This window comes from Petaurus breviceps, unplaced genomic scaffold (genome assembly GCF_028583685.1).
Source record: "Petaurus breviceps papuanus isolate PSGF00001 unplaced genomic scaffold, PetGlider_PUasm1.0 90752, whole genome shotgun sequence".
In the NCBI taxonomy this organism is placed as follows: Eukaryota; Metazoa; Chordata; class Mammalia; order Diprotodontia; family Petauridae; genus Petaurus; species Petaurus breviceps.
The window spans coordinates 14,671,801-14,696,929 of record NW_027187336.1 but is presented as its reverse complement, the minus strand read 5'-3'; the positions used below and the strand labels follow the sequence as shown (position 1 = coordinate 14,696,929).

At 37.4% G+C, this 25,129-nt stretch overlaps 1 protein-coding gene across 2 annotated transcripts in view; it reads right to left on the bottom strand.

Annotated features, from left to right (window-relative positions):
• HNMT (histamine N-methyltransferase) overlaps positions 1-25,129 on the bottom strand; it is a 162,041-nt gene that overhangs the window by 28,584 nt on the left and 108,328 nt on the right. The gene's annotated exons all lie outside the window — the stretch shown is intronic.

Here is a 25,129-nt window from a genome sequence, read left to right as displayed (position 1 = left end):
TTCAAGTTTACATCATTCATTTATGCAAGATTTTAAGTTACAAATTTTCTCCCCATTTTTCCCCCTACCCACCACCCCAAAATAGTGATCCTACTGGATATCCCCTCCTCCAATATGCTCTCTCCCATATCTTCTTCCATACCCCCTCTGACTTTCCAGTAGAGCACAGTGGATCTCTATGCCTCAGTGCCTGTATATCTTATTTCTCAGTTACATGTAAAATAATATTAATAATGGTATATATATATATATATATATATATATATATATATATATATTAAACATTTGATTTTAAAGCTTTGAATTTCAGATTCATTCCCTTCCTCCCTTGTCACCCACCCTTGCTAGGAAGATAAGCAATTCAATTTAGGTTGTACATGTGTAGCTATGCAAAACATTTCCATAGTGGATATATTGTGAAAGACTGACTATATTTCCCTCCCTCCTATCCCATCTCCCACTTGTTCTATTCTCTAATTTGAGCCTGTCCCTTTTCAAAAGTGGGTGCTTCCAACTTCTCTCCCCTGCAGCCTGCCTTCCCTTCCATCATCCCCCATCTCATCCCCTTCCCCCCTACTCACCCTGTGGGGTGAGATACCCTATTAAGTGTGTGTGTCATTCCCTCCCTAAGCCAAATTCAATGAGAATAAGGTTGAACCATTCCCTTTTGCCTTAATGTTCCTTCCCTCTATTGTGACCATTTTCCCTTGCCTCCTCTATATGAGATAGTTTACCCCATTCTGTCTCTCCCCATCTCCTCTCATTATATTCCTCTCTCATCTCTTAACTTCACCTTTTAAGCATCATCCCTTCTTATAAAATTGGTCCTGTGCCCTCTATTTATGTATACCTGTACACACACTCACATATGTATTCATATGCCCATATACCCTCCTATATAGACATATATATATAAATATGTGTGTGTGTGTGTGTACACACACACACACACATTCATTTCTATTCCCTTCAACTTTTCTCATACTGAGAAAAGTTTCATCAGTTACAATAATCATTTTTCTATGTAGGGATGTAAATAGTTCAAATTTGATAAGTTCCTTATGATTTCTTTTCCCTATTTACCTTCTCATGCTTCTCTTGTTCTTGTATCTGAATGTCAAATTTTCTATTCAACTCCGTATTTTTTCATCAAAAATGCTTGAAAGTCCTCTATTCCACTGAATGACCATATTTTTCCCTGAAACATTCTACTCAATTTTGCTGGGTAGGTGATTCTTGGTTTTAATCCTAGCTCCTTTGCCCTCTGGAATATCATATTCCAAGCCCTTCAATCCCTCAGTGTAAAAGCTGCCAGATCCTGGGTTATCCTGATTGTGTTTCCACAATATTCAAATTGTTTCTTCGTGGCTGCTTGTAATATTTTCTCCTTGATCTGGAAATTCCTGAACCTGGCTATAATATTCCTAGGAGTTTTCTTTTTGGGATCTTTTTTCAGGAAGTTATTGGTGGATGCTTTCAACCTCTATTTTGCCCTCTTGTTCTAAAACATCAGGGCAATTTTCCTTGAGAATTTCTTGAAGGATAATTTCTAGGTTCTTTTTTGATCATGGCTTTCAGGAAGTACAATAATTTTTAAATTATCTCTCCTCAATCTATTTTCCAGGTCAGTGGTTTTCTCAATGAGATATTTCACATTAACTTCTATTTTTTCATTTGTTTGGATCTGCTTGATAGTATCTTGGCATTTCTCATAATGTCACTAGCTTCCATTTGCTCCAATCTAATTCTGAAGGAATGATTCTCTTCAGTGAGCATTTGAGATTCTTTTTCCATCTGCCAAATTTGACTTTTTAAGGCATTCTTTTCCTCATTGCCTTTTTGAGCCTCTTTTGCCATTTGAGTTAGTCTATTTTTAAGGTGTTATTTTCTTCAGTCAAGTTGTTTACTGTCATTTCATAATTTTCTTGCATTTTTCTCATTTCTTTTCCGAATTTTTCCTCTACTTCTCTTATTAGGTTTTCAAAATCCTTCTTAAGGTCCTCTATGTCCTGTAACCAGCTTGTATTTTTCATTGAAGCTTCTGGTGTAAGAGTTCTGACTTCGCTGTCTTCCTCCTGTTCCCTGCTTTGATCCTTTTTGTCCCCAAACTAGGAGTGTAAAGTTAGATTGCTCTGCTTGGTTTGCTTCCTTTGCCTGCTCATGTTTGCCACTCAATTACTTGACTTTTGAACTTTTTGCCACAGTAGGACTCTGCTACCAGAGGGGGGAGCTTTGTCCCAAATTGCTTGGGTTTTCTCAGGTGGTGAAGGTATTAATTGGGTGCCCTGAAGCCTCCACATGCTCTGGCCAGCTGGTCACACACCCCAGGACCTCCACCCTAGACCACAATGCAGATCCAAGCAGGTTAAAGCAAGAGTGATTACCCCTCAGACTGGTTGCTTGGTCCCCCTACAATCTGCAGGTGAGGAACTGAAGCTGCCAAATGGCGGTGGCTGCACTGCCACTGCACTTCTGAGGCTTCTCCCTCCAGGGGATAAAAGCCAACCGCACTCCCAAACTACCAGATCCCAAAATCCACACTGCACTGAACTCTCACTTTGTCCTTAGTGTCTATAGGTTGATAATTCTGGAAACCACCACAGCTGCTGGCGATCTGAAGTCCCTCCAGCCAGAGGCTGGACAGGCTGCCCTGGGGAGGTTTGCTAATGCAGTATCTTAATCTAATGAGTATTGAATGTAAAAATGAACTTTGTGTAAAAATATTTTTATTTTATTTAAAAAAAATATATAGCAGCCCCATTTGAATTAAGACTAGTAGCATATGAGGAAAAAAAATGTTGAAGCAGAATTAGACCTCTGTCTGGAGAGGGGTTGGGGTCGGCTCCCAGAGCGCTGTGCTGGCTGCTTCCTGCAAGGCCTGCCAGGCTGTCCTTAGTGGGAGGTTAACTTCTCTGTGTCATTTTGTGGGTTGTGTAGATCCAAAGTTTGTTTAGAGTTACCTTTTACATTAATTGGAAGAGGCAGAAGCTGGAGCCCTGTGGAAGTTCTGTTTCTACTCCACCATCTTGACTACACCCCATCCTGTTCCTGACTTCTTTACAGAATTGTGTTCACATATACACTTAATAATTGCTTCGGCACATGATAAACTTTTTCTGGAATATTATATTGAAGCCTCAACCTTATTTCTCCTTTCTTGTTTGTTCACAAAAATAAATGAATCAATGTTGTGTTTTAAAATCTTTCCATTTCTGAAAACATAGAGTTATCAATCTAGCTATCATGCTTTGATTTTAAATGTCCAGAAAAAAAGAGAAGCTGCTATTTGTAAGTACTAGTCCACAAATTACATATTTAGGTCATAGATATTCATTATCTCCAAGAAATGACAAACAATTTAATATATTCTTCATTATATTTCTTTTTCTTCAAACTTATAATAATACAGGTATCTTGGACATTTTTCTCTATTATTTCAGAACTGTGTCCTATCAAGTGACTTAGTGAAAGTCATTAAATAATAGTTTCTGATCACAGTATACTGAATCTGAATGAACATTTTGAAATTCTGCTTTAACATTTTTTCAACATTTTTTTCTCATATGCTACTAGTCAATTCAAATGGGGCTGCTATATATTTTTTAAGAATAAAATAAAATATTTTTACACAAAGTTAATTTTTACATTCAATACTCATTAGATTAAGATACTGCATTAGCAAAATGGCAGCAAATGTCTACTCCACAAAATGATTTTGTTTCTTAACAGTAGACCAGCATTGAAACACCCCTGCAAAGCGAAACACTGCCATAACCAGCTTACATGGACTGCAGAAGAAATGCCTATATAACCAATCAATGAAAATTAATAGCTGGTTACAATATAAAATCTTAATTTTTCTACTGAATAATGACAAATACTATGTTAAATGGTAAATGTATTAAAATTCTATTTATATATGTATGTGTGTATGTACATATATGTATGTATGTTTGTGTGTGTGTATAGAGAGAGACAGAGACAGAGAGAGACAGAGATAGAGAGACAGAGAGAGAGAGAGAGCTTTAAACAATGTTTACATATAAAACCTGTGTAAGGACAGAATCCCTTTAGATGTGGCCCTCTTTTCTTCTAACTTTGGCACACTGCCTATACACTCACAAAAATGCTATTGAATGACTGCTCAGTGTTATCAACCAGCTTTTTAAAAAAAATGTCCCAGAGAATAGAATAGTAGCAGAAGAGGAAGATAAATTTAAATCTGAAATCAGCCTTAACTCTACAAAGAAAGAAAATATAAGGTTTGTATCTGAAGAACATATGTAATGCTCCCTGATGGTTTCAAGATGGTTTGTAATGCACATGCCCAGAATTATCATTTTGAAATAGCCTGACATGTGAGCTTGCAAGAACACAAACATCTTGATCACATGATTACATAGCTAATTATGTATGATTACAGAGTAACAGAGGGGAATAAGGGAGCTACTCTGTTGCAGTAGACAGAACACAAATAAAAGTACATGCATACATTTGGCCTCTGTTAAAAACTGGTTTGTGTTCAAATGTTGAACCCTCATTGTGGTTTGGAAATAGTTTGATGACAGGTGAGAAACTTCAAGAATATGAGGCAGTTACTCAGATGCAGTAAGAGTTTGATACAGTCACTGCATAAACACCCAAATCTTTATCACAGGATCACGATGGTTTCAAATTACTACAGGAACAAAATGAAAATGAATCAAACATGAACATGTGTGTCATCATAGAGTAAAAATATATTTGTAACATAAATGGATAATTATTTGCTGCTTAAGGAATCTTTTAAAAATTTTAGCGTGAACTCCTAGAACCATCTAAATTGGAACAATTGCACTATAGCATCCCGGAAAGGTAATTCCACCACTGCTAAAGATTTTCAGGAGGGGGATGTCGCCTCTCTCTAGAGCAGATCCTTTCTTTATTGGAACAGCATTAATTGTGAGAAAACATTTTCCTCATGTCAGACAAAAAGTTGCCTTTCTTAAATTTATATCCATTGCTCCTATTTCTACTATCTGAGAACCAGCAGCATATATTCCTACAAAAAAAAAAAACTTTAAAAATTTCAAAACAGTGAAAATGTTATAGCTAAGTTTGTACTTTTCTTTGTTGACTCTCACTTTAAATTTTCCCTGTACGGAATGGTTCAAGACCTTTTACTATCCTTGTCACACCACTCTAGACTCACTCCAGGCTGCCAAATTTCGTTTACAGAACTGAACATAATACTCAAGAGATGATCGGTCCAGGGTACATTAGGATTATAAACCTCATTTTTAGACACTGGTTGAATCAGTCTTTTTTTTTGTGGGGGGGGGGGAGCTGCCACATCATATGACTAACTAATGTTAAACTATCTCCCTTAAGCCCCTATATCTTCTGCTCTAGTTGATCCCTTCCTCCTTATCCCAAGTTTATTTAGCTGATTTTTCAAATACAAGTTTAGGTTTTTACTTTGCTTCTAATTTATTTACTTGTTTGTTTATTTCCTTTTAGTTTACAGGATTCAATTCCATAATTCCTTGAGTGTCACATTTTGTCCCCCTCCCTCCCGTCTCCCCCCCCCCATGGCGGCTTATACTCAAGTATAGGATCTGTAAATACTTTCACATTATACATTAGTCAGGTTATAAGGACAGATTGTACCAGCTGTAATGAAAAATGGTAAAGAGGACATAAAACCAAATAAGAGAAGGAAAAAGATCAGGTATTTTTGCTTCCGACTGGATATAAATTTAGTTCTTTCTAGTTCTTTCTCTGGATGCACATATTTCTCTCCATCATGAGTCTTTTGGGATTGACTTATATCACTGCATTGCTGAGAAGAGTCCAGTCTATCAAAGTTGGTCATCACACATACGTTGTGTCTTTAATTGTGTACAAATTTCTCCTGGTTCTACTCTTCTCATTCAGCATCAGTTCTTTTAAGCCTCTACAGGTAAATATGAAGACCGTCTGCTCCTCATTTCTTATACCACAATAGTATTCCATAACATGCATATACCACAACTTGTTCAGCCATTCCCTAATTGATGGACACCCCCTGAATTTTTAATTTTTGCTACCAGAAAAAGAGCTGCTATAAACATTTTTGTACATATGGGTCTTTCTCTCATTTCTATGATCTCTTTGGGATATAACCCTAGGAGTGGTATTGCTGGATCAAAGGGTATGAAAGTATTTATAGCCCTTTGGGCATAATTCCAGATTGCTCTCCAGAAAGGCTGGATCAGTTCACAACTCCACCAGCAATGCATTAGTGTTCCAATTTGCCCTCATCCTCTCCAGCATTTGTCATTTTCCTGTTTTGTCATCTTAGCTGATCTGACTGGTGAGATGTGGTACCTCAGAATTGTTTTGATTTGCATTTCTCTAATCAATAGTGAATTAGAGAATTTCTTCATGTACTTATAGATAGCTTTAATTTCATTCTCTGAAAACCACCTGTTCATATCCTTTGACCATTAATCAACTGGGGAATGACTTGTATTCTTATAAATTTGACTCAATTCTCTGTATATTTTAGAAATGAGTCCTTTGTCAGAGACATAGGTTGTAAAGATTCTTTCCCAATTTCCCACCTCCCTCTTAATCTTGTTTACATTGTCTTTGTTTGAACAGAAACTTTTCAATTTCATGTAGTCAAAATTATCCATTTTACATTTTGTAATGTTCTCTAATTCTTGTTTAGTCATAAAGTCTTTCCCTCTCCACAAGTCTGATAGGTAAACTATTCCTTGTTTTAGGAGACTGCTTACAGTATCAACCTTTATACCTAGATCATGCACCCATTTAGACTTGATTTTGGTATATGGTGTTAGATAATGGTCTATGACCAGTTTCTGCCATAATATATTCCAGTTTTCCCAGCAGTTTTTGTCAAATAGTGAGTTCTTATGCCAAAAACCAGGGTCTGGAAGTTTATCAAACAATAAATTATTATAGTCATTGACTTCTGAATCTCGTGTGCCTAATCTATTCCATTGATCCACTCCTCTATTCCTCAGCTAGTACCAAGTAGTTTTGATGACTGCTGCCTTATAATACAGATTGAAATCTGGTATAGCTAGTCCACCTTCCCTAGTATTTCTTTTCATTAATTCCCTTAATATTCTGGACCATTTATTCTTCCAAATGAATTTTGTTACTATTTTTTCTAGCTCTATAAAGTAGTATTTTAGTAAATTAATTGGTATGGCACTAAATATATAATTTAATTTAGGTAAAATTGTCATTTTTATTATATTAACTCGACCCAGCCATGAGCAATTGATATTTTTCCAATTAGTTAGATCTGACTTTATTTGTGTGAAAAGTGTTTTGTAGTTTTGGCAGGTAGATTCCCAAATATTTTATAATGTCTACAGTAACTTTCAATGGGATTTCTCTTTCTATCTCTTGCTGTTGAATTTCATTGGAAATATATAGGAATGCAGAGGATTTATGTAGGTTTATTTTACATCCTGCAACTTTGCCAAATTTATTTATTGTCTCAAGCAGTTTTTTGCTTGATTCTCTAGCATTCTCTAAGTATATCATCATATTATCTGCAAAAGAGTGATAGCTTGGTCTCTTTTTTGCCTAATTTGATTCCTTTGATTTCTTTTTCTTATCTAATTGCTACTGCTAACATTTCTAGTACCAGATTGAATAAGAGGAGTGATAGTGGACACCCTTGTTTCACCCCTGATCTTATGGGAAATGCTTCTAGCTTCTCCCCATTACATTTAATACTTGCTGATGGCTTTAGATATATGCTACCTATTATTTTAAGGAAGGCTCCATTTATTCCTATACTTTCTAATGTTTTTAATAGGAATGGATGTTGTATTTTGTCCAAAGCCTTTTCTGCATCTATTGAGATGATCATGTGGTTTCTGCTAGTTTTATTGTTGATATGATCAATTATACTGATGGTTTTCCTAATATTAAACCATCCTTGCATTCCTGGAATAAATCCTACTTGATCAAAGTGTATTATTCTTGAGATAAGTTGCTGTAGTCTTTTTGCTAGTATTTTATTTAGAATTTTTGCATCTATATTCATGAGGGAGATTGGTCTATAATTTTCTTTCTCTGTTTTGTCTCTTCCTGATGTAGGTATCAGTACCATATTTGTGTCATAAAAGGAATTTGGTAGGACTCCTTCACTAATTTTCCCAAATTGTTTGTAGAGTACTGGAATCAATTGTTCTTTAAATGTTTGATAGAATTCACTAGTGAATCCATCTGGCCCTGGAGATTTTTTCCTAGGGAGCTGACTGATGGCTTGTTCAATTTCTTTTTCTGAGATGGGATTATTTAAGTAATTTACTTCCTCTTCAGTTAATCTGAGCAACTTGTATGTTTGTAAATATTCATCCATTTCCCTAAGATTGTCAAATTTATGTGCATACACTTGGGAAAAATAATAGCTAATTATTATTTTGATTTCTTCTTCATTGGAGGTAGATTCACCCTTTACATTTTTGATACTAATAATTTGGTTTTCTTCTTTCTTTTTTTTTTATTATATTGACTAAGGGTCTATCAATTTTGTTGTTTTTTTCATAAAACCAGTTCTCAGTTTTATTTATTAATTCAATAGCTTTATTAATTTCAATTTTATTAATCTCTCCTTTTGTCTTCAATATTTCTAATTTAGTATTTAATTGGGGATTTTGAATTTGTCCTTTTTCTAGGTTTTTTAATTGCATGCCAAATTCATTGGGCTCCCTTTTCTCTAATTTAATCACGTATGCACTCAGGGATATAAAACTTCCCCTAAGAACTGCCTTTAATGCATCCCACAGATTTTGGTATGTTGTCTCATTATTATCATTCTCTTGAATGAAATTACTGATTGTTTCTATAATTTCTTGTTTGACCCATTCATTCTTTAGGATTAAATTGTTTCATTTCCAATTAGTTTTTAGTCTGTCTTTCCCTGGCTCTTTATTGCATATAATTTTTATTGTAGCATGATCTGAGAAGGATGCATTTAATATTATGCCTTACTGAATAGAATTGTGAGGTTTTTATGCCCTAGAACATGGTCAATTTTTGAGTATGTGCCATGAACCGCTGAGAAGAAAGTAAATTCCTTTTTATCCTCATTCAGTTTTCTCCAGAGATCTATCATACCTATCCTCTCTAAAATCTTGTTAACCTCCTTAACTTCTTTCTTTTTTATTTTGAGGTTGGATTTATCAAGTTCAGAGAGGGGGAGATTAAGGTCTCCCACTAGTAGAGTTTTGTTATCTATTTCTTCCTCTAATTCCTTTACCTTCTCCTCTAAGAATTTGGATGCTACACCACTTGATGTATATATGTTAAGTAATGATATTGCTTCATTCTCAATGGTGCCTTTTAACAGGATATAGTTTCCTTCCTTATCTCTTTTAATTAGGTCAGTTTTTGCTTTTGCTTTATCTGAGATAAGGATTGCTACCCCTGTTTTTTTAATTTAGCTGAGGCATAATATATTTTATTCCAACCTTTTACATTTACCTTGTGTGTATCCCTCTGTTTCAGATGTGTTTCTTGTAAACAGCATATTGTAGGATTATGATTTCTAATCCATTCTGCTATCCGTCTCCATTTTATGGGAGAGTTCATTCCATTCACATTTACAGTTATGATTGTTATCTGTTTCTTTCCCTCCATCCTATTGCCGCTCTTGTTAATGTCCATATTTTCCCTCCTTTCTCCCTTCCCACCTTAATAGTTTTCCTTTTGACCACCACCTCCCTCAGTGTTCCCTTTTCAGCCCCCCTCCCTTTTTTTCCCTTTTCCTGTTACTACTTCCCTCTCTACAAACCACTCCCACACCCCTTTCATAACCCTTTCCCCCCCACCCCTACTGCCTGTAGGATATTTTTATACTTAATGAAGTATGCTATTTCTTCTTCTCATTAAGAGTGACAGGACCAAATCTCATGTGAAGCTCCTCTCCCTCCCCTCTTTCCCTCTAAAATGATACTTTTTCATTTCTTCTCCATAGAGTCCTATGCTTAACTTGTTGTTATTCCCTACTTGTACCAGAACCAATGAGGGAAAAGCTCATATGCTTCCCAAACTCCCTCCCTTTTTTTCCTCTGCTATACAGTTTTTATGCCTCTATGTGTGGCATAATTTACCCTTTTCCACTTCAACCATTCCCTTTCTTCCATTGCAGTCCCTTTGTAGCCCTTAATAAGATTTTTTTAATTGTCATTTTGTGTATTTTATAGTCATACCCTCTACTTGTCTATAACCAGTTTGCTCTTATCAAATAAGCAGGGTGTGTGTGTTTTCTCCTTGTTTACCTTTCTAAGTCACTGTTGCATCTCGTAATTGGAGGCTGAATTTTCCATTGAGTTCTGGCTTTTTTATCAAGAAGGTCTGGAACTCTGTTATATCATTGAATGACCATCTCTTTGCCTGGAAGAATATGCTCAGTCTCGCTGGGTATGTGATCCTTTGTTGTAACCCGAGCTATTTTGCCTTCCGGAAAATTGTATTCCACTGCCTCCGATCTTTCAGTGTAGAGGCTGCCAAATCCTGTGCGATCCTCACTGTGGACCCTCGATATTTGCATTGTTTCTTTCTGGCCGCTTGAAGTATTTTCTCTTTTATCTTGTAGTTCTGGAGTTTGGCCTCAACATTTCGAGGACTTTTCAGTTTGGGATCTCTTTCAACAGGTGTCCGGTGGATTCTCTCAATTTCTATTTTACCCTCAGGTTCTGGTATCTCAGGGTAGTTTTCCTTAATGAGCTCTTGGAGAATGTTGTCCAGGCTCATTTTTTCATCATAATTTTCTGGTAGGCCTATGATTCTCAGATTATCTCTCCTGGATCTGTTTTCCAGGTCAGTTATTTTTTTCTTTGAGGTATTTTACCTCTTTTTCTAATTTTTCATTCTTATTGTTTTGCTTGACTAATTCTTGGTTCCTCATAGAGTTATTTGTTTCCATTTGGTTAATTCTAGTTTTTAGCAAATCATTTTCCTTGGTTAATTTTTGAAGCTCCTTTTCCATATCATACACTTTTCTTTTTAGAGAGATGTTTTCCTCATTATAATGTTTTTTGAATTCTGCTATTTTCATTTTGAGAGAATTATTCATTTTGTCTTCTATCTCTCTCATTTTGTTTTCAAAGTTCCTTTTGATCTCATCTAGGAGAGCCTTCTGTGCTTGGGACCCATTCCCTGTTGAAGTTTCAGCTTTGGGTGTGGAGACCACATTGTCTCCCTCTGAAGTTGGTTCCTCCTTCTGAGGATAGTAGGACTCCAGAGTCTTTGTCTTTGTAGTCTGCTTTCTACCCATTTTGAGGCAAGGTCCTAGCCATGGCCTTTCTCTAGGATCCCAAGCCTTTATTGTAGAGGGTTTTGCCCTGGGGCAAGAGTTACTATGTTTTCAGGGTCAGAGGGGGGGGTTTGGAGCAAGGGAGGTTCACTCTGTCATCCTAGTCTTTGGAGGTCCTGAAAGGGGCTTTTTAAAAAAATTTCTGGGCTATGAAGTGGTAGCCCCAGGAGTGTTTGCTGTCCAGGAGAGGGGCCCCTGTATTTGCTTCTTACCTTGCTCTTTCCAGTCCCAGCCCTTTGGAGATAGGCCTGGTAGTGGACCTTGTGGTTGGTGGGAAGACTTGCCCTCCGAGTTGATCAGGCCCCTTCCGGGCCTGCCTCTGCCAGCTGCGCCTTCTGGGCCTGCCCCTGAGTCTCTCTAATTTATTTTTTACATGAGATTGTGACCTACTTTCTAGTTGTTTTTATAAAATGCAAAATAGTAACAAAACTGCTCAGTCATTTTTAAAATTTTCTTCTGCTCTCCTCTGTGTATATTCTGCTTAAATTTTATTTTACTGGATTCAAATCTTTGTTTTATCCTATTTACGTCATTTTGGATTCCATCTATCATCATTTACCATGTAAGCAATTACTACCTGCTTGATGCCTCCATATATTTGATTTAAGTATGCCTCTTATGCTTTAGTCCAAATCACTGACAAAAGTATTGAATGGACTTCTCTTCAAATTGACATTGATCCACTACTTTCTTCTCTTCTAGTCTAGCTGTTCAATTCCAAATCCACCTAGCTTTACTATCACCCAGGCCACATGTTGCCATCATAGCTACAAGGATAATATGAGAGATTGAAATGTCTTGTTGAAATCCAGGTTTTACTATATCTGAGACTATTTTTTATCTGCTAGTCTAATAACCTTGTCATAAAAGGAAATGTTATTGGTCTGATATGATTGGTACTTTATGAATCTATGTTGGTTCATAGTGATAAACATTTATTTTCTTCATCTTCACAAACCATCCCCTTAAAAGTAAATTCAAGAAATTTGTCACAAATCAAAGTCAAGCTCTCAGGCTTGCTTTCCACCTTTGTGAAAATAAAGAGATTTGTCCATTTCCAGTCCTGTGGCACTTTTCCTTTTCTCAAAGATCACAGACAGTGATTCAATAGTCACATCTACCATATCTTTCAGTTTTGTGGGTAGTTTGTCTAAGCCTGGTGTCTTGAACTTATTAAAGACAGATAGATGTCAAATAAATAATCCTTGGCCTCAAGGAGATTATGTTCCAATCAAGGAAGAGGACACATAGAAAAGGAGTAGCATTTTGATGTGGAAATTCATGGAAATGGTGAATGACTCATAGGGAGTAGAATTACATACCATTCCATAACAGCTGTGGAGGTATTGATTTGATTATGATACCAAAGATTGAAAGGGAAAGGGACAGTGCTAGAGGATTGGGAAGGGGGGGGGGGGGGGAATCAGGCAGATGACAAGTGTAGCTAGGGCCAGATAGATCTAGTAAGCTAGATATAAAACTACTTACTATTCTTTGTTTCAGCAGTTAGGGGATCCCGCAGATGTCTGTAAGCAGAAGATTGCTGTAGAAACTGACAATGGGTGTGCCAAGGCCAGACTGGAACAGTGAAAGAATGACTTGTCAAAGCCTGCAGTAATGGTTGAAAGCCGCTTTTCCTAACAGTGCAGAGTCTGAATGTCAACTACCAGCCACTTACCACAGCATGTCCCCACGTCCCCAGCATGAATCAGCACAAATCCCCAGGTCCTAGCTTTCTACTGCCTTTCCCCAAATCCTTGTCCTACTTAACCAGGATAAAAACTCAATAAAAACCCACCTCAGTTTCCTACTTTTGGCACGCCTAATTCCACTGAAAACCCCTGGCAGAACTGTTTCCGTCCTTTTTATTTCCCCCTTCTTATTATGAGTAGTTATTTCCCTTCAACAAAGCAGCCTTGCTTTATTTTCTGTTTCCTAACTCTTCTCAGTGCTTCCTTGTACTGTCTTTTGGAATCTTGACTGCTCACTCAAATAGTATTAAGACATTTGACAATGAGGATGGGATTCTGAGGTCAATAAGGAAACTTACTCTGAAGTGGCCTCAAGCCCAAGATTCCTTGTTGCTTGTGATCTCTGCTCTTGCCGCCTGCCTAAACTGCCAAGTTCTAAGTAGCCCCATGCTTCTAGTTCCCCCCACAATTATATTTTGCTTCAGTGCCAACTTTGTCATCAGATTCTTGAACACATTCCCTCCCATAGGCTGGGGGATCTATAATATACTCACCACAATATGGCTTTGATTTTTGTGGTAGCTGGAGACAGCTATCCTAATCCAAATGCCTTACATTAGATTTCTTCACTCTAGTTTGGGGATTTTCTCACAGGAAGACATCTCCTTGATCTACAATGTTGTATGTTGTTATCTCTTTTTTTTTTTTGCATCCAAACATGGATCTCATCCCACCAAACCTCAGTGTTATGTCTCATGAATAATATTTAATTCTTTGCATTAATAAGGGCACAGATTTTTATTCCTTCTAGGGGTATTTGAAAAAAAGAGGTTTCTTGGCAATTCTTGATAACTAATAAGATCCCTTTTTGATTTTGCCATACTCAGATAACATTGTTTGAGTCACGGCTCCCTCCAGAAATGTGATTTTGCATACTGCAAATCCAAATAGAGAATGAAAAGGAAGGACACTCAAAGAAAAAAAAAAAGGAAAAGAAAAATTGAGAAAACGCTCTAGTCACAATAAGCATGACACTTTACCTAAATATAGCACTTATATACTCAGAATTCTGTTGTGTTGTTGTTGAGGTTTTTTTTGGTCACGTCCAACTCTGTGACCCCATTTGGGGTTTTCTTGGCAAAGATGCTGGAGTAGTTTGCCCTTTCCTTCTCCAGCTCATTTTACAGATGGAAGAACTGAGACCAACAGAGTTACATGACTTGTCTAGGGTTCCACAACTAGTAAATGTCTGAGACGGGGATTTATACTCAGGAGGAGTCTTCCTGACTCTAGGCCTGGTGTTCTACCCACTGTACCACCAAGCTGCCTTGTAAAAACTTTTTTTGTACATATTAACTTTTCTTCAACAGTTATCAAACTAGGACAGTCTTGCCAAGTGTAGTTCGTAACTATGGAAACTGAGACCCAGAGTTGTCTTAAGATGTATTTCTAGTGATGCTAATAGCCACTCTTTGTATAGTACTCTGCTTTTCAGAGTGATTTTTATATATGTACATAAAGAGGCAACAAGGGATAGAGGAAAGAATCTGGGATTTGGGGGAAGGAAAATTTGCATTCGTATTCTGCTCGAGTGACCCTGAGCAAGTCACATGACTACTTTGTGCTTACAGATGAGTTCTGTCATCCATAAAGTTAAGGCTTTGGAATCAATTGTCTCTTTGTTCTGTTCCAGTTCTTTAGCTGTGATCCTGTTATTTTATACCATATTGTTTCCCCTCAATAGAATGTAAGCTTCTTGAGGGTATTTGTGTTTTTCTTTGAATTCCCAGGGTCTAGCTCAATGTATGGTTTATATTAAATTCTTAATAGTTGACTAAGGGAGGATAGCAAATTAATTAGGGACAGGAATTATTCTAACTTGACAGATGAGAAACTGAGAGACTTTTCTAAGGCCACACAGCTGGTTAGTAAAAGAGTCAGGTCTATACCAAGATTTGCTACTTCTTTCCAAATTGTCTAAATGGACTCAGCAACATTTTAGTTGGCCCCAGGCATGTTAAAAAGATACTTTCATGTTCTATTTCATGTTTCTGGCCCATGGCAGATGATAGCTGGTCAGAATAGTGGCAGAAGAGAAGAAAAAGGGTGGTCAGCTTATGCCCTGAACAACCTGATTCTCTTCCTTATCATTCCACCAAGTCCAAGCAAGAATCAAAAAGATTAAGAAGCATTTTGGGGGGAGGTAGTAGGCAATCGGGATTAAGTGACTTGTCCAGAATCACACAGCTCTTAAGTAATCAGGTTCTCATGATCCCAGGACTGCTGCTCTATCCACGATGCCACCTAGCTGTCCCACGAAGCGCTTATTGAAAGCCCACTACGTGCCAACCATTGTGCTATGAATTGGAACAGAAGAGAATATAATAGAATATTAGAGATGCAATGCACTATAAAGATCATAGATTTAAACTTGGCCTCTGATGGAGTCCTCAGCTTATTGATGAGGCAACTGATGCCTCTGAAGGTTAGGTGGTTTGTTCAATATCTCATACATAGTAAGTAGCAGGGGCAGGATTTGAACCCAGAGCTTCAGAGTGTAGCTGCATCACTCTTTCCACAATACCTAGTCTAGCTGTCTCTTTGTTATATAAAGCTATTTTACCTCACACAGTTGAAGTTGACAGAGACTGTCTTACTTTTCCTTGTGTCTCCAGAACATGGCATAGTGGCTCTCCTAAAGGAGGACTTAATAAGTGTTTATTGACTGTGGATCATATCAAAATGTGGCAAGTCCTCAAAGAGATGGAAGCCCCAGGTCATCTTACTTGCTTCCTGAGAAACCTGTAGGTGGGCCAAGAAGAAACATTTAGAACTTAGCATGAAACAACTGATTGGTGGGAGTATGATAACAAGGCTGTATATTGTCACGTTACTTATTTAACTCATATGCAGAGTACATCTTGTAGAAATGCCAGGCTGAATGAATCAAAATGGGAGTCAAGGTTGCCAGGAGAAATACAAACAATCTCAGATATGCAGATGATATAACTCTGATGGCAAAAAAAGTACAGGATTAAGAAGCTTTTTGATGAGGGTAACAGAGGAGACTCTAAAAGTTGGCTGTAAAATAAACTAAGATCATGGTAACTAGTTCCATCCCTTCCTGGCAAGTAGAGGGAGAAGAAATGGAAGCAGAGTAAGATTTTATATTCTTGGGCTCAACGATCACTGCAGATGGTGACTGCAGCCATGAAATTAAAAGACACTTGTTCCTTGGAAGAGGAGATATGGCAATCTGGATAGCGTACTAAAAAGCAGAGACATCACCTTGCCAACAAAGATCCATATAGTCAAAGCTATAGTTTTTTTCCAGTAGCATTGAGAGTTGGACTATGGGGAAAGTTGAGAGCTGTAGAATCAACATTCTTGAATTGTGCTTGAGAAGATTTTTGAGAGTCCCTTGGACAGCAAAGAGATCAAATCAGTCAATACTTAAAGAAATTAATTCAGTCTAGGTATTGGAAGGAAAATACTAAGCTTAAATACTTTGGCCACATAATAAGAAAACAGGACTCATTGGGAAAGACCCTGATGTTGGGAAAGATTGAAGGCAAAAGGAGAAGGGGATGGTAGATGAATGGATAGTGTTATGGAAGCAATGGTCATGACCTTGGACAGACTTCAGGAGATACTAGAGGACAGAAAGACCTGATGTAGTCCATGGGGTCACAAAGAGTTGGACATCACTGAATGACTGAACAACAACCATAATCAATTGACTGACTGAATTGTCCACTTTCTCAAAGCTAGTTAAGTGCCAGAACAGGAACTTGAACTCAGGCATTGTGATTTGCCAGTTCAGGGTCCTTTCTTTTATACTAGATGAAAACAGTATTCCAAAGTGAATGTCTTGATAGTTTCCCAGTCCTTAACCTATCATATAACCCAGTCAACCAATGCTCCCTTCAAGCAAACAACTGAAACTCCTTCAAGATGGGGATGAGGGAAATACCAATAGATGCCTGTAGAGTCCTTGTGTGTATCTGGGTGAGACAATGGAGCCTGCTCCTTTGATTCAATAGAACAGCTATTTGTGTGTCCACACTGCTGTGAGCTAAGTCTGCAAGTTCATATGGGGACTCTAAACAGTCATGATACCCTCTTTTATTTTGTGAAGTACAGTTTTTTTATTTGTGTGACACGTGGGCTTTAATCTAAGCGTATTAAATGTGACTTTCAAAAACATGCTGTGACTCGTCTTAGGTGAATCATTTCAAGTCTAGCTAGATTCTGTTTCCCACGAGCTCCTCTGTGTAGTGCTTGAGCTCCAAGGGGCCTTGTTTCTACTAATCAAGGAGGGGAGATGGAAATCAAAGACGAGGAGGTTGAGAATTCAAAGGGGAACACACTTCGAATGTGGCTGTGGTTGGTGGTGACGACGTGGTAGAATGGTTGTGCATATTTACTGGGTAATTGAAAGGATTTTTCTTGAGATTTCTGAGACAGAAGGAGCCAGCAGACACCATACTCATTCAGACATGCTTTAATTAGTGGAGGCTTTTTGTGGATGATCTCAGGGTGTGTTTGTAGCTAGAATAAAGGGGACAGAGAATGAGAATGCAAATGGAACAAGGAAAGCAAGTTCATCCTGTTTTCCTAGAGAAGATTTTCTAAAGAAAGAGAGACAGAGAGTTAAAGAGAGAAATGGAGACAAGGAGAGAGACAGAGACACAGAAAGCAAGGAAGGAAAACAGAAAGACAGACAGACACACAATCACTCATTCATACACAGAAGATAGTTACAACAAAGAAGAAAATGTTGGCATTACTGAGGCCATCTGGAGCCCAGGAAAGCAATTTGCCTACAGATATTCATACATTTTCTTTTCCAAGAAAAGCAATATTATTTTTTAAATGGTAAGAAATAATACAAACAGATTCACTTCACAGGGTATTTCAACTAGAGTCAAAGGCAGATTATTAAAAAAAATACAGCTTTTGTTTAAATGGTGATTAAAAATTATTAGGTTGTATCAAGGCATGGTAATTCTTGGCAGCAGAAAATTGCCCAATACTGGCCTGCTTTCTTCTCCTTGGCTGGCTCTGGGATCAGAACAGGTCCTCTCACTGGGGGTCCAAAGAAATGATCCAAAAATTCAAGTGCTTCTGGAGCACTGGGACTTGCCTTTGAATGACTAAGCTCAAAGGATGATGTCAGTCTCCCTGGCTTTTCTGACTGCGAAGTCAGGAAACATGAAGATCAGTTGGAGATCAGATTATGTACTTTAAAATTGATTTTCTGGGGAACAAGTTTAGTTTTAGAGAAAAAAAAGAACAAAGGAGATCTGAAGCAATGGAACAAGGGTAGCAGATTAATTCTTACCTAACTTTTCTTTTTACATTATCATCTCTGAATTGGAGCTTAACCAAAGGAAATTATCAGTTTTATACAAACATTGTTCATATTTGAAAAATGAGAAATAGTGGTCAATTAAGAGATTCTGACAGTTCTGAATTGAATGGATTGGCCATGTGATATAATATAGAGTTCTGGTCTTACACTTAGAACACTTCTGTTCAAATCTCAGCCCCTGTGTAACCTCTGAGCAAGTCCTTAATCTCTATGTTCCTAAGCTTCCTCATCTATTAAATGGGGCATTGCTTTCTTCACAGAGTTGGGAGGAATGTGTTTTGTAAACCTTATTGTGCCATAGAAATGTGAATGGTTATTATTATTGATACACTTTCCCTGAAAAATCTGCTCAAGCATACGACTGGGAAACCATCTGAGCCAAAAATGGGCAATTTTTCATTATAGAAACAATCATTTCATTAATTCATTAAGGACCTCTCCCAATCACCTCTTTTCCTATGAGCTTCTTTCTACAATGAACACTTTCGGGGGATTAACTTTAAAAAGTTTTAAATTAAAAAAAATTAGAGATGAGTTAGTTAAGACCAATTAAATCATTTTGTTCTATCACCAATTTTGAGAATAGCATCAGTCCTTGTCATATAATGAAAACCTATTCCAGCTATTATTAAATCTTATTAGAGTGATTAAAAGTGTGTGTGTGTGTGGGGGGTGTTTTTCATTGTTTAGTCATAGTAACAAGCTTTGCTGAAGCCCTTTGAAATTTTTGGAGAACTGCAGTTTTATTTTACAGAAATAATAGAATTCATCTAAAAGATGAATTGAAAGCTCAAAGGGAACTAACAGGTATTTAGGCAAATGTTGTCAATCTGTAGGTGAGGAAACTGTCTCCCAGGAAGACATAGCTTAAAATATCATGGAATCACAGACTCTACTTTGAAACTATTATAAAGAAATGATAGGAAAATAAGGTGGCATGGATGGAGAGTGAAGAATTCATCTGGAGTGCTAACACATGAGAAGGAAATATCATGTGGTAACTTCCTATTATAACTACTTTCTTTTCTGCCTAAATGCTAAGTTCGTTTATTTCTGTACTGCTGAAAGGTTACAGGATTTCCCAATATCTGTGCATTTTGGTGCTCTAAGACAAGGCCCTAGTGACCCTTCCCTAACTTTAGCTCTTCTTTGCAGGGTTCTATAGCATGATGTTGTCTGTAATTAGGAACGCTTTGCGTACTGAACCATCTTTAGCCACCTCCATGTCATGATAAACTATTGTAATAGAACTTATATGGAAGGTACTTTTGTAGTCTTGATATTATTTTCATTAATGCAGCCTGAGATCATGAAAATTTCTTGACATACACATCACATTATTCCTTCACATCAAGCTTGTGGTTCCACAAAATCTCCTAGATCTTTTTAAAAAAAAAATTACTTTAATTGCTATTAAGAGGAGTCTTTCTCACCCCATACTGATGCATTCGATATTTTTTTGTATTACAAGCAATTATTAGTGTGCCAACTGAGTGTCCGTCAGCAGGGAGATGACTCAGGTATGTGAGACTGATAGTAGAACTGTTTTGCTTTTTCTCTGTTGTAAGTTAGTTAAAGAGACAATTTTTGTGCTAAGGCACATCACATTCTGAAATGTGGCTGAAAGATCATTTCTGGGCCCCCCCAATTTTTCTCTTCTGTTAAAGTGTTTGATTTTATTTGAACCTTGGTCTTTAGGGGTATATGGTTAGTCCCAATTTCAATCACACTGGCAGTTTCCCTTATGCATTGCTTACTAAGCTGCTAATGGTCTGAAGCAAATGGCACTGAGTTGGCAACAGAGTCAGTTTCAATGAGACTGGATGGGAAGGCTAGATCTACCCCAGCTCCCTAGGTAGGAATCAGGGGAGAAACAAAAAAAGGGAGCCTGTTAGTGTGCGCTAACAGTGGAACAAAGTTCTGTTTTTTGATTTTGTCTTTAAAACGCATTTGGTTTTGACATTCTCTATTGGAAAGGACTCCTGACATTGTAGAAAAAAGCCCTATGATTTCTCACACTAGATATTCTTAGTCTTTGTCATCATCCTCATTAAAATTATTTATTATCTTTTTTTTATGCCTGTGCTGTGGTACTGTGCCAAGTTATATAGTTACTCTGCCTAACATAGAGTCTATCATTTATATATTATACTCATGCATTCATTCTTTATTTACATTATTGAATGAATGATGGAGAGGACAATATTTTGGAAAACAATGGATAAAGACCTATGGAAGTTTTTACATTGTGCACAAACTTTCCTTAAATATTTCAAGGTTTCAAGATTTCATGATGAGGATAGAACTTCTATTAATCTTGATTGAAGCTCTGTCATGCCTGAGCAAATAATGAGTTGCTGGGGGTCCTAAAATTCACCACTTGGCCACCAACCCTCTGGTAATGAGTGTCTTTACAATTAGCAAAGGTCATTGGAATATGTAGTCCAGACCAGTACTCAAAGGAGGTGATGTCAGGACTGAACAAGTACTCAAACATATGGTCAGACCTACTTGAACATGGGTTCTGATAGGATAGCCTTAGTTGGTTTATGACTTCATCTGCTATACCATTCTATCTTTATATTGAATTAATGCTGATCTATATAAAAAATAATGACTAGATAATAATGGGTCATCTAGGACAGTGCTGTCCAACTCAAAAAGGAAAAAAGTGGTCACTAATCTATACATAAGGGTCCTTGCTGGTTGCATATCAGTTTAGTTCTGAAATTTAATGTCATGTCTGGTTTTATTATGTTTCTATTTATTTGTTAAATATTTCCTAATTACATTTTAATCTGGCTCTAGTTATACTGGGAACATTGCCTGCCTCGTGAAGCTCACTGTCTCTGTTCTAGGATATGACAGGTATGGTGATATGCAAAGAAGACTAGATTTGGAGTCAGAGGACTTGAATTCTAATTCACCTCTAATCCTTGCTCTCCCTGACCTTATAAGCCCAGTACTTAACCTTTCCACATCTTAATTTCCGTATCTATAAAATGATGGAGTTTGACTAAGCTTCGAATTATTTGATTCATTCATTTATTCAAGAAGCATGTGGTAGGCACCTATTCTGTACCAGGTACTAAACACTGGAGCTATAGACACAAAATTGGAATAGTCTTTACCCTTAAGTAGTTTACATTCTATTATATTTGATTTACATTTGTAAAAAACTACATTAACATTAAAAATGTAAAATTTATACAGACTAGGCCCAAATTAATTACTCCAGGGAAAGTAGTAAAAAGTAAGGGCAATGCTTACTATGTTTGCCCACATTTCTCTGAGTTCCTTATATTGTTTCTTACAGCACTATTGTGCTACATTTATATACTATAATTTGTTCAGCCATTCCCCAAAGGATACCACTTCTAATTTTTTGCCACTGCAAAGAAGTGATATATATATATTTTGTAATGGATCTCTGATTTTATTGTTATAAGTAACCCCATATGGGGAAAGTCTGGCTACCAATGCAGATCATCACCAATTCTGCAAATTTATTATGTCTAAGGGTTTCCTGGGACTTAGAGAGGATAAGTAAAATGCCCAGGGTTACACAGGTAGTATGTGTCCAAGACATGACATGAATCCAAATCTTTCCAATTATGATGTCAGTTCTATATCCACTATGCCAAGATGCTAAGAACATTTTTCATATATATGAGTCCTTTCTGTCTGTCTCTGACCTGGTTGGAGGTAAACAACCAATAGCAGGATCAATGGGTGAAAGGGCAAGCACTGTTATAATTCTCTTATTTAATTTCAGGTGGTTTTCCAGGATGGTTGGACCAAATTCAAAGCTCCACAAACAGTAAATTAGTAAAACTGTCCAAAACTGATTGACTCTTTCTTTGATCATCTTTAATCCTCTCAGAGGCTTGAGGTGAACCTCAGAATTTCTGTGGTGCTTTTGAGAGTATGGGAAAGAAAAGCATCATGTGCTATCGCTTAACATCATGTAGTAGAATGAACATGGGACTGAGGTTCTAGACTTTCATCTCAATTGAGCAGTGTAAGGTTAATGGGATATAAGATCTAACCCACACATTAATAGGCCTCACATCGAGCCCTGGGGCAGAGCCAATTAGACTCTGGGCCACAGGGATCCCCATACCTTTCTTATTAAGTTCTGATTTCCAAGCTTCTAGGCACTAAGCCAGTCAAGTGCTGTATATATTGAATTGCTTACAGGGAAAGGTATGGGTGGAGAGACAGGGAATGAGAGAGAAGTCAGAATAGGGTGGAACTTGCCTAGGGGAACTTGTTTGTGGGAAGGCTTGATGGAGAGAACACTTGCCATGTCTATGTCAGAACTTCCTGGATTGGTGATGAGTACCTTAATAAATTTTGCTTTCTGGTATCCTAATAGCAATGTCCCAAATAAATATTTTTTATTTTGTTTTAGAGGAGGAGGGTTTATTATATTTTGGGAATAAACCCTGGCAATACATATTCATATTCATAGCAGCTGCTATGGGTATCACATTTGTGTTATAGGTGAAGTCAGTCAATAAACAATTGTTAGACACTGTGCTAGGGATACAACGGAAGGTAAAAGACAATCCTTGCCCTTAAGGATCTCACAATCTAATGGAGAAAACAACTATATATAAAGAAAATATGTACAGGATTTGCTATTGTTCAGTGATTTTTAGTCATGTCTGACTCTTCATGACCCCCATTTGGGGTTTTCTTGGCAAAGATACTGGAGTGGTTTGCCATTTCCTTCTCCAGCTCATTTTACAGGTGAGGAGACTGAGGCAAACAGGGTTAAGTGACTTACCTAGAGTCACACAGCTAGTAAATGTCTAAGGTCAGATTTGATCTCAGGAAAATTAAGTCTTCTTGAATCGAGGCCCAGTGTTCTATCTATTACCACCCAGCAGCCCATGTACAGATAAATTGGAGACCATCAACTGAGGTCTAACAATTGGAGGCGAAGAAAGAAAGGCTTCCTGTGGAAGGTGGGAACTTAGTTGGGACTTGAATGTAGCTACCTGGCCCAGGATGCAGAGATGAGGAGGGAAAATGAGGGGGACAGCCCATGAAAATACTGGAGAGGAAAAATGGAATGTCTTGTTCAAGGAACATAAAGGAGGCCAATGTTTCTGGATTGTAAAGTATGTAACAGGGAGAAAGGAATGACAACTGTAAAGGTAGGAAGTGGCCAGGTTATGAAGAGATTTAAAAGCCAAATGGAAGATTTTGTATTTGATTCTGGAGATATTAAGAAGCCTCTGGAGTTTACTGAATAGGTGACTGATGAGTAGAGAATAAATAAGAATGGGGAGAGACTGAGGAAGGGAGATCAACCAGAAGGGTGCTGGAATAATCTAGAGATATTATGTAGGTAAAATTGGTAAGACTTGGCAATGGGTTTGATGGGGCAGGGGGAGGAGAGTGAGGACTTGAGGATGTCGCCTGGGTGATTGGGAGGGTGGTGGTTCCTGGACAAAGACAGGGAAGTTTGGAAGAGACCGTGGTGGTGTTTTATTTGGGGAAGGAAGAAGATAATTCCAGTTTGAGATATTTTGTATTTGAGATGTCTATAGGAGATCTATGTTGAGATGTTCAATTGGCAGTTGAAACTGCTAGTTTGGAGTTTAGAAGAGAAATTAGGGCTGAATAATTAGACCTGAGGATCATCAGATAGAGATGATAATTGAAACCATGGTTGCTGATCATATTAGCAATGAAATAGTATAGACTATAGAGGGAAAAGAGGAGGCTTAGACATGTGGAGAGGAAAAAAAACCTATTATAAAACACTATTCCTCTCAAAACACATTTCATAGGTTCCGAAGTGAAAAGATTATGCATCCTTAGAGAATCCAACAGTGGGTAATACCATCTTATAGAAGAAATCCCAGTAATCTTTTTGCCAAAGATTTATTTCCATGTAAATGACCCCATTATTAAAGAGAGGTCAGAGAAAATGTTGAGAAGCAATTTGGTGTAGTTGATAAAAAGCTGGCCTTGGAGAAAACCTGTGTTCAAGTCCTGCCTTTGGCCTATACTATGGTTACATGTGTCTCTCTTAACCTCTCAGATCCCACACAATTCTCTGAGGTTTGAAAGTTACAGAAGAATTGCCAGACTGTGTCAGTGTAGGGAAAAGTCCATGCTAAGTATTGCATCTGCTAATGAAATCACAGATCTGGAAAGAAAGGGGAAAAAAAAGTACAATGATTAATCAAGTGAGTTGAAGGGAGTGAGTGTCATAAATTGATATTCTAAGGCATACATACCATTCACCTGACTGGAGGAAAGAGTGAATTCAATAAACATTTATTAAGTATCTACTATATATAACCATTCAGAGATTGAAAAACTTGAAGGATGGGGAGTTTGGAAGAGGATTATGTTTAAAGAAGATAATGACTTCTTTTTTGAATGTGTTGAGTCTGAGGTGTTAATGGGATACCAAGGCTGAGATAGTTATTTTTCAATTGGAAATATAGGCTAAGAGGTCAAGAGAGTGAGGGGTTAGATGTGTCAATCTGGGGTTTATATTCATAGAAGTAAAAAAGGGAACCCAAGGGAGCTGATGGGATCACTCAAGAAGAGACCTCTCTGGTATCTCTACAGAGAGTAGTCAAAATATGGATTTGGACAGCCTGAGAAGGAGTGGTATACCAAGTGGAAGAAAATTAGGAAATAGTAATGGTATTAATAATAGTAAAAAAAAATAATGAAGTAGGAGAGAGAGTTCAGGAAGAAAAGAAGAGA